We start from the raw sequence: 9,419 nt of genomic DNA on the forward strand, positions 1-9,419 counted from the left end.
TAGAGTGGCAGAGGGATGTGAAAGTGTCTCGCTATACCTGGGAGATGCTTCATGATGTTGAGCGTGCCTTTGTTGTTGTTCTTGAGGATCTATGGGGGAGACCACCCCATCTTGATACAAAAAGGTTTTTGAATGACCCGTCCTTGGTTCGGACTGTTTTGGGTACTCGTCTGACTTGTTTCTATACTTGTTTCTTAATTTTTTCCTTCCTCTTATTGATATTGTAACTCTTTGCTGTGGCTGATTCTGTATTTGCAGAGATGTCAAAGAACAATGACCCCATGAGGGCCTTTAAAAAGGCGAAGAAGGCAACTGCTGCTCTGAACATCTCGGCCAAGGTGGCCGGAGAGGGATCTTCTCAGGCCCCCGTGAGGCCTCTTGTGCCGAGTTCTCCCGGGCCGAGGAAAGCAATTCCTACTCCTCGGTTTTGTCAGGTCGATCCTCCACAGACTTCTGCCGCTGCTTCTGGTGCTCCTTCTAGTAAGAAGCAAAAAACAATTGAGCCTTTCAACCTTGATGCTCCCGACTTTGATCTGATCGAGTTTGTAGATCAACAAGTCGGTCCTTATGGTGCCCTCTCTATGGATGACGTATTACTTCTTCATCATTTTGATTATATAACTCAAAGTGGTATTAAGTTGGCACACATGGGAGCGGCCCTGTATCGAACTGCTCAAAGTCTTCCTCTTCATGCCACCAAAGCCTTTATGGAGGAGGCCAAACAGGAGTTTAATCAGATAAAAGGCTTGAAGGAGGAGCTCGAAGTGAAGGTGGCCAAGTTGGAAAAAGATCTGGCAAATGAGAAGGTGAGTTCCCTCTCTTTGGCTGCCTCTGTGAGGCTGGCTGAGGACACGGCACTGAGGCATAAGGATAGCTATGTCACATCTTATCGGGAGGGAATGCATCTGAAGGAGGAGTTGGAGAATGTCCGAGCTGATTACTCCGAGCTTCAAGGTCATCTTTGTTGACAGTGTAACTGCTGCCTACGAGAGCCTGAAGGAGCAGGTTCGCGTTATTACTCCTGAGGCCGACCTTACTCTCTTCAGCCTGGACAATGTTGTGAGGGATGATAAGATTGTCCCAGATGACCAGGATGATGATGATGCTGACCCTCCCCCAGTGCCTTCTGTCAAAGTGTCGACCTCCTCGGTTCCTTCCGTTACGTCTGATCCGGATTGCCAGATTCTGAACCGGGATGATGGAACTGTAGATGCTGTGCCTATTCAGACTTGCCCTCCTTCTCCCCGTACTGATGCTGCCAGGAAGGCTCCAGATCTTGGTTGACCTCCTTTTTTAAGTATTTGTGTAAATAGCCCAGTTTGTGGGCTTTGAACTCTTTTTTGTAAATGATGTTTTGTTGACTATTGATACTCTAGTTGCTACTTTTAGCAACTTTATTTTGAAAAACAAAAATGGTTTCTCTTGCTCTTAGGGTTGGCTTGAAGCAGCCTGTTGAGTCTTTGTTTTATGGTAACTGCGATATGCTTGCTTGCAGCTTTCTTTAGCATTTACCTGGAATTTTCAGAGTTGTTTTTTATCCATCCTCTTTTGATTGCTTTTGTGGCGAGATCAAGGTCTATCAGGTCGAGTTATCTCCCCTTTGTTGGTTGATTTTCTCAATTGATCTTTTTCGAGCAACCCCTTGGGATTACTTTTTATAACTTTTTGTAGCTTTAGTCCGACTTCTTCATGTTGGTCCCCGTTTCGTTACTAGGTGATCCTTTTTCTTAGATCTTGTTCAGGTCTCTTTTGAGGTTTTACCTTTTGTAACTTTATCTTTTTTGGGCCGACTTCGTCATGTCGGACGTCGTTGAGTTACTCGATAATTCTCTTTTTTGGGTCGACTTTGTCACGTCGGGCTCTGTCGAGTTATTTGATAATCCTCTTTCTTGGACCTTGTTCAGGTCTCTTTCAGGGATTATTCTTGTTTTGTAGAAGTCGATCTCTTCTAAGTTGTTTTTGTAATCCTCTTTCTTGGACCTTTGTTAGGTCTCTTTCAGGGATTACTTTTACAACTTGTCTTGTAGGAGACTGACTTCGTTAGGTCGATCTCTTCTAAATTGTTTTTGTAATCCTCTTTCTTGGACCCTTGTTAGGTCTCTTTCAGGGATTACTTTTACAACTTGTCTTGTAGGAGACCGACTTCGTTAGGTCGATCTCTTCTAAGTTGTTTTTGTAATCATCTTTCTTGGACCCTTGTTAGGTCTCTTTCAGGGATTACTTTTACAACTTGTTTTGTAGGAGACCGACTTTGTTAGGTCGATCTTTTTTTTTGTTTCTGTAATCCTCTTTCTTGGACATTTGTTAGGTCTCTTTTAGGGATTACTTTTACAACTTGTCTTGTAGGAGACTGACTTTGTTAGGTCGATCTCTTCTAAGTTGTTTTTGTAATCCTCTTTCTTGGACCTTTGTTAGGTCTCTTTCAGGGATTACTTTTACAACTTGTCTTGTAGGAGACCCGACTTCGTTAGGTCGATCTCTGCTAAGTTATTTTTGTAATCCTCTTTCTTGGACCTTTGTTAGGTCTCTTTCAGGGATTACTTTTACAACTTGTATTGTAGGAGACCGACTTCGTTAGGTCGATCTCTGCTAAGTTGTTTTTGTAATCCTCTTTCTTGGACATTTGTTAGGTCTTTTTCAGGGATTACTTTTACAACTTGTCTTGTAGGAGACCTACTTTGTTAGGTCAATCTCTTCTAAGTTATAGCAATTCCTCTTTAATAGGGTTGGCCAGACTCTTTCCAGGGATTTGCTGATAAGTTGGGTTGACTTGGTCCGACTTTTTAGTGTCGGCCAATCTTTTTAAGTTATTATATAGCAATTCATAAGACCTCGTCAGGTTCTTTTTGGGATCACTTTCGATAACTTCTTGCATTATTTTGTGTTCATCTTTGCCGATTTGTAGATGGTGGTTTCTGTCCTGGTTTAATCGACCTTTAGGTGAATCGCGTTTTCACCTTTGTCGGTCGATCATTCCAATCGATATCGTACAGTGAATCTGTTCTTCACTTTCTGTTCGATCCGTTGCTTTATAATCGGACAATGAATGCTTCAGATTAATGCGTCATGGGAATTTGTAGAATATCTGAAATGTATTTTATTTAAAGAAAGTGCAAATATATACAGGCCGGAGTATTTCATACCCTTAAGTCGGATTAAATCTCAATATTGACGCTTCATTAAAAAACCTTTTCAGGAAAAAGAGTGCATCTTGTGATGAGATCTTTTACCTTACCTAAATATAGTACCTTCTTAGGTTACAGGCTTGCCATGATCTGGGGAGTTCTCGTCCCTCGAGTTTAGACAGTTTGTAGTAGCCCTTTCCAAGTACTTCTGTCACTCGGTAGGGTCCTTTCCAGTTGGCTGCCAACTTTCCTTCTCCGGGTCAAGTTGTTCCAATATCATTTCGGATTAAGATGAGATCATTCTCAGTGAAACCTCTTGGCACTACCTTTTGATTATACCTGGAAGCCATTCGCCCATTTAGTGCTTCTTCCCTGATCCGAGCTTTTTCTTGGATTTCCGGAAGTAGGTCGAGCTCTTCTCTTTGAAGTTGAGAATTGGTTTGTTCATTGTAGTGGACTACTCGAGGAGACCCTTCCTCGACTTCTATTGGAATCATTGCCTCCACTCCGTATGCTAATCGAAATGGTGATTCGTTTGTAGTAGAATGGTGGGTTGTTCGATACGCCCATAAGACTTGTGAAAGTTCCTCGGCCCAAGCCCCCTCTACTTTTTGCAGTCTCCATTTCAGCCCGACCAATATGACTTTGTTGGCCGCTTCGGCTTGTCCATTGGCTTGGGGATGCTCGACGGAGGTGAACTGGTGTTTTATATTCAAGTCGGCCACTAGTTTTCTGAAGCCTGCATCTGTGAATTTGGTGCCATTGTTTGTGGTGATGGAGTGTGGGACCCCGAACCTTGTAACAATGTTCCTATATAGGAATTTTCGGCTTCTTTGTGCAGTGGCGTTGGCTAAGGGTTCTACCTTGATCCATTTCGTCAAATAGTCTACCCCTACTATAAGGAATTTTACTTGTCCCGATCCCTATGGAAAGGGTGCGAGAAGATCGAGTCCCCATTTTGCAAATGGCTAGGGTGAGGTCACGGTGATGAGTTTTTCCGGTGGGGCGATGTGAAAGTTGGCATGCTTCTAACATGGTGGACATGTCTTTACAAATTCTGTAGCTTCCCTTTGTAGAGTTGGCCAATAGAATCCCGCCCGGAGTACCTTTTTGGTGAGAGCTTGCGCTCCAAGATGATTGCCACAAATGCTGCTGTGTACTTCCTCCAAGACTTCCTTTGTGTTGGAAGTCGGTACGCACTTTAACAATGGTATTGAGATCCCTCTTTTGTACAGTGTGTTTTTTATGATAGTATAGTATTGTGCCTCCCTTTTTAACCTCTTTGCCTCTTTTTCATTTGTAGGGAGAGTTTCTGTTTTGAGGTAATTAATTATGGGGGTCATCCACCCTTGATCCCGACCTGTTATGGCTAGGACTTTTTCTTCTTCCAATATTGATGGGTTCTGTAGTACTTCCTGGATGAGGCTTCTATTGTTGCCCCCTGGTTTGGTGCTGGCTAGTTTTGAGAGTGCGTCAGCTCAGGCGTTCTGCTCACGGGATATGTGGCAGATCCTATATTCCCCGAGTTATTCGAGCTGTTCCTTGGTTTTATCCAAATATTTTTTCATAGTAGGATCTTTGGCTTTGTAGTTCCATGTTATTTGTGAGGTGACGACTTGTGAGTCGCTGTAAATGTTGAGTTTCCGAGCTCTAACTTCTCTAGCCAGCTTCAAGCCAGCTAATAACGCTTCGTATTCCGCCTGGTTGTTTGAGGCCGGGAATCCAAATTTGAGGGAAAGCTCAAGTTGGGTTTCTTGGTTGCTTTCGATTATCACACCTGCACCACTTCCGGCTTTATTTGAGGAACCGTCCACGTATATATTCCACTCTATGGGGATTTTCGGGGTGTCTGTGAATTCTACAATGAAGTCGGCTAGGTATTGTGATTTGATGGCTGTCCGCGCTTCGTATTGGAGGTCAAACTCGGACAACTCGATTGCCCATTGTAGCATTCTTCCTGCTAGATCTGTTTTCTGCAATATCCCCTTTATGGGCTGGTTGGTCCGAACCTTAATGGTATGCGCTTGGAAGTACGGGCGAAGTCGTCGGGATGTGAGTATGAGAGTGTAGGCAAACTTCTCTATTTTCTGGTATTTCAGCTTTGACCCCTGCAGTGCTTTACAAATAAAGTAGACGGGTTGTTACCCACCCTCGTCTTCTCTAATTAGTGCCGAGGCTATTGCTCAACTTCCTACTGCGAGGTACAATATGAGTGGTTCCCCTTCTCGTGGTCGAGATAGGATAGGTGGCCGTCCCAAGAATTCTTTGAAGTCTTGGAAGGCTTGTTCACATTCTGTTGTCCACTCAAAGTTCTTTCCCTTCCTTAAAGTAGCGTAGAAAGGGAGGAATCTTATCGCTGACCCTGCTCGGAATCTGGATAAGGCTGCCAGTCTCCCATTGAGTTGTTCTACCTCTTTGACGCAGGTTGGGCTCTTCATGTTGAGTATGGCCTGGCATTTATCTGGATTTACCTCGATTCCTCTTTGTGTGAGCATAAAGCCCAAGAACTTACCGGCTTCCACTGCGAAGGTGCATTTAGCCGGGTTAAGTCGCATGCCATGCCTCCGTATGGTGTCGAATACTTGAACCAAGTCGGACAGTAATGTTTCTTCACTTTGTGTCTTTATCAACATGTCATCCACGCAGACTTCCATGATTTTTCCGATGTGGTCTGAGAAGACCTTATTCATTAGTCTTTGATAAGTAGCTCCCGCGTTCTTAAGGCCGAAAGGCATTACGATGTAACAATAGTTTGCTTTGGGTGTTAGAAATGAGGTTTTTTCTGGATCCGGTGGATACATTGGGATCTGGTTGTACCCCGAGTATACGTCCATACACGAGAGATACTTATATCCCGATGAGACATCTACTAGAGCGTCGATGCTTGGTAGGGGATAAGGGTCTTTTAGGCAGACTTTCTCACCAAGACGACGTTTGCTAGCCATAGTGGGTACTTAACTTCTCTTATGAACCCTGCCTCTAATAGTGCTTGCACCTGTTCTACTACAGCCTAAGACCATTCTGGCCTGAGTTTTCTTCATCTTTGTTGTACCAGCCGGGATCCCGGATAGACTGCCAACTTGTGGCTCATCAGTTCGGGATCTATGCCTGTCATGTCGGCAGCTTTCCATGCGAAGAGATCAACATTATCTCGTAGGAACTGTATGAGTGATTCCTTTGCGTCTTCTTTCAGGATCGTGCCAATATTAGTTGTCTTATCCGAGGTGTCTCCGATCTGAACTTTCTCTACTTCACCTTCGGGCTGTGGATGGAGTTCTTCTCGTCTCTGAATTCCGCCAAGTTCGATTGTGTTGAACTCTACTCCTTCACCTTTGAGGTTTAGACTTTCGTTATAACAGCGACACGCCATCTTTTGATCTGCTTTTATTGTAGCTATCCCTTCTGCAGTTGGGAATTTCATACATAGATGTGGAGTTGAAACTATTGCGCCGAGTTGGTTTAACGTCGTCTGACCTATTAAGGCATTGTAGGCTGAGCTTACATCGACCATAATGTAGTCTATCTTAAGTGTTCTGGACTGGTTCCCCTTTCCAAAGGTTGTATGTAGTGATACGTATCCCAGTGGTTGTACTGGGGTATCCCCAAGTCCGAACAGGCTGTTCAGATATGCTCTTAGCTCTTTTTCTTCTAAGCCGAGCTTGTCGAAGGCAGTTTTGAATAAGATGTCGGCGGAGCTTCCTTGGTCAATTAATGTACGATGGAGGTTGGCGTTTGCCAGTATGATAGTGATGACCATGGGGTCGTCGTGTCCTGAGATGATTCTAGATGCGTCTTCTTTGGTAAACGTGATTGCTGGGTTGTCTGGTGCCTCATTCTTTCCTTCGACATGGTATATTTCTTTGAGGTGTCGCTTGCGAGATGATTTGGAGATTCTTCCTTCCTCAAATTTGCCGTGTATCACGTGGACGTGTCTCTCTGGTGTGCGAGGTGATCGTTCAGACCGTCTGACATCTTCATCCCTTCTTCTTTTTCTTGGCTCTTCGTCCCGGTTGGCCAAAAACCGATCTAGTTTTCCTTCTCTTACTAATTTTTCTATGACGTTTTTCAGGTCGAAGCATTCGTTGGTAGAATTTCCTCGAATTCGATGATACTCACAGTATTCGTTCCGATTCCCTCCTCTTCTTTTGCCTTTGAGTGGCCGAGCTGGGGGTATTTTTTCCGTATGGAAGACTTCTTTGTAAACATCTACCAAGGATACCCTGAGAGGGGTGTAGTTATGATATTTTTTGATTTTCTCCCCAGAGCGATCTTCCTTTTTCTTGGATTCTTTATCTTTATCTCGGTAGGCAGAACCGAACCTCGAGGCTTCCCCAAGTCAAAAATTCACCTCCATGTTGATGTACTTCTGCGCCAGTTCTTGTACTTCATCCAGGGATGCAGGGTACTTCTTTGATATAGATTGGCTAAACGATCCTTCTCGTAGGTCATTTATGAGGCCCATAATGACAGCTTCTGTTGGTAGACTTTGTATGTCCATGCATATTTTGTTGAATCTTTCCATGTAGTTACGAAGACTTTCCCGATCTCCTTGCTTGATTCCTAGTAGGCTGGGTGCGTGTTTAGCCTTGTCTTTTTGTATGGAAAATCTGGCCAGGAACCTTTTGGCCAGGTCATCGAAGCTCGAGATGGACTTTGGAGGTAGGTTGTCGAACCATCTAATGGCTGTTTTGGTAAGAGTTGTTGGAAAGGATTTGCAGCGAACTGCATCCGAGGCGTCAGTAAGGTACATTCTACTTCTGAAATTGCTAAGATGATGGTTGGGGTCCGAGGTGCCGTCATACAGAGTCATATCCAGAAGTTTGAAGTCCTTTGGGATTTTGGTCTTCATAATTTCCCTAGTGAATGGATCTTGATCCTTGCGAGGGCTGTCCTCTGGAGTAGATCAAGGAGCATTAGTTTTGAGATCAGCTTCGAGTTTTAGAAGCTTATCTTCTAATTCTCGGCGTCGTCTTATCTCTCGATGTAGATCCTCTTCTTTTTCGCGTTGATATTGGGCCTCTTTCTCAAGTTGCTTTAATCAATCTTGAAGCGCCTCTATCACCCCTGGATTTGATAAATTTTTGTCTCCGTTGGGCTCCAGAGTATCTTCGAGCATAGCATCTACGTTCTTGTGTGGCATTCTATCTTCCAAACCTGAATCATGGTCGTTGTCATGGTCGTCTGCCATGGTGATGGGATGACTTCCAGGTTTCCCAGCAATGGCGCCAATGTTCCGAGGGTTACCTGAAACTGTAGGTCGATCTCGGACAAGATCTTCTGCGCTGGTCGGAGCCCATGTGTCCGGCAGGTGTATAGCACCCGGAGCTGGTGTGTCCGACTTGTGGAATTGAGAATGTTGCTGATCATTTGTCACCGAAGGGTGGGGGGTACCTGCAAGGGACTCCGATGCTTAAGTTAGCAAGGGTATTAAATAGGTATTGAGTAGAATCAGAGTATGAGTTATACCTGGGTGCTCCAGTGTATTTATAATGGTGAGGAGTGACCTTCTATGGATAAGATAAGTTAGTTATCTTATCTTATCTTTATCTTCAAGTGAGGTCATCTTATCTTCAAGGGAACCGCCCTTCTCTCTGTAGGCTTGGGCTGCCTTAGGATTTGAGGCATGTTCCTCTATTTGGGCCCTTCTTTGGGCTTTCCTGGTGACTTGGCCGAGCTCTTAAGAAAGAGGTCGGGTTGTCCTGACCTGAAGAGGTCGGTCGCTTTGTCTGTCGAACATCCCGGGTCGGACAGCTCGACCCAGGGTATGAACAGGAAGGCTTTGCACCAAGTTGCATCTGAGGCGTCGGTGAGATACATTCTACATTGGAAGTTACTGAGATGATGGCTGGGATCTGTTGTGCCATCGTACAGGGTCATGTCAGGAGGCTTGAAGTCTTTTGGGATTTTGGCCTTCATGATTTCGTTGGTGAATGGGTCTTGGTCTTTGCGGGAGCTATCCTCGTGGTTGGATCGAGTAGTTTTAGCTTTGAGATCGGCTTCGATCTTCAGGAGCTTGTCTTCTAATTCGCGGCGTCGCCTAGCTTCTCTTCGTAAGTCTCTTTCGGCTTCCCGCTGGTACTTGACTTCCCTTTCAAGTTGTTTTAGACGATCCTGGAGTGCCTCCATGGCTCCCGTGCTTGGGGAGTTCTTATCTTTATTATGTTGAGAAGTGTCATCTAGTGTAACCTCTGTGTTCTTATGTGGCGTTCGGTTCTCTAAATCAGAGTTGTGGTCGTTGTCATGGTTGTCCGCCATGATGATGGGATGACTTCCAGGTTCCTCGGCAACGGCGCC

Source organism: Arachis hypogaea, chromosome 10 (genome assembly GCF_003086295.3).
Source record: "Arachis hypogaea cultivar Tifrunner chromosome 10, arahy.Tifrunner.gnm2.J5K5, whole genome shotgun sequence".
Classification (NCBI taxonomy): domain Eukaryota; kingdom Viridiplantae; phylum Streptophyta; class Magnoliopsida; order Fabales; family Fabaceae; genus Arachis; species Arachis hypogaea.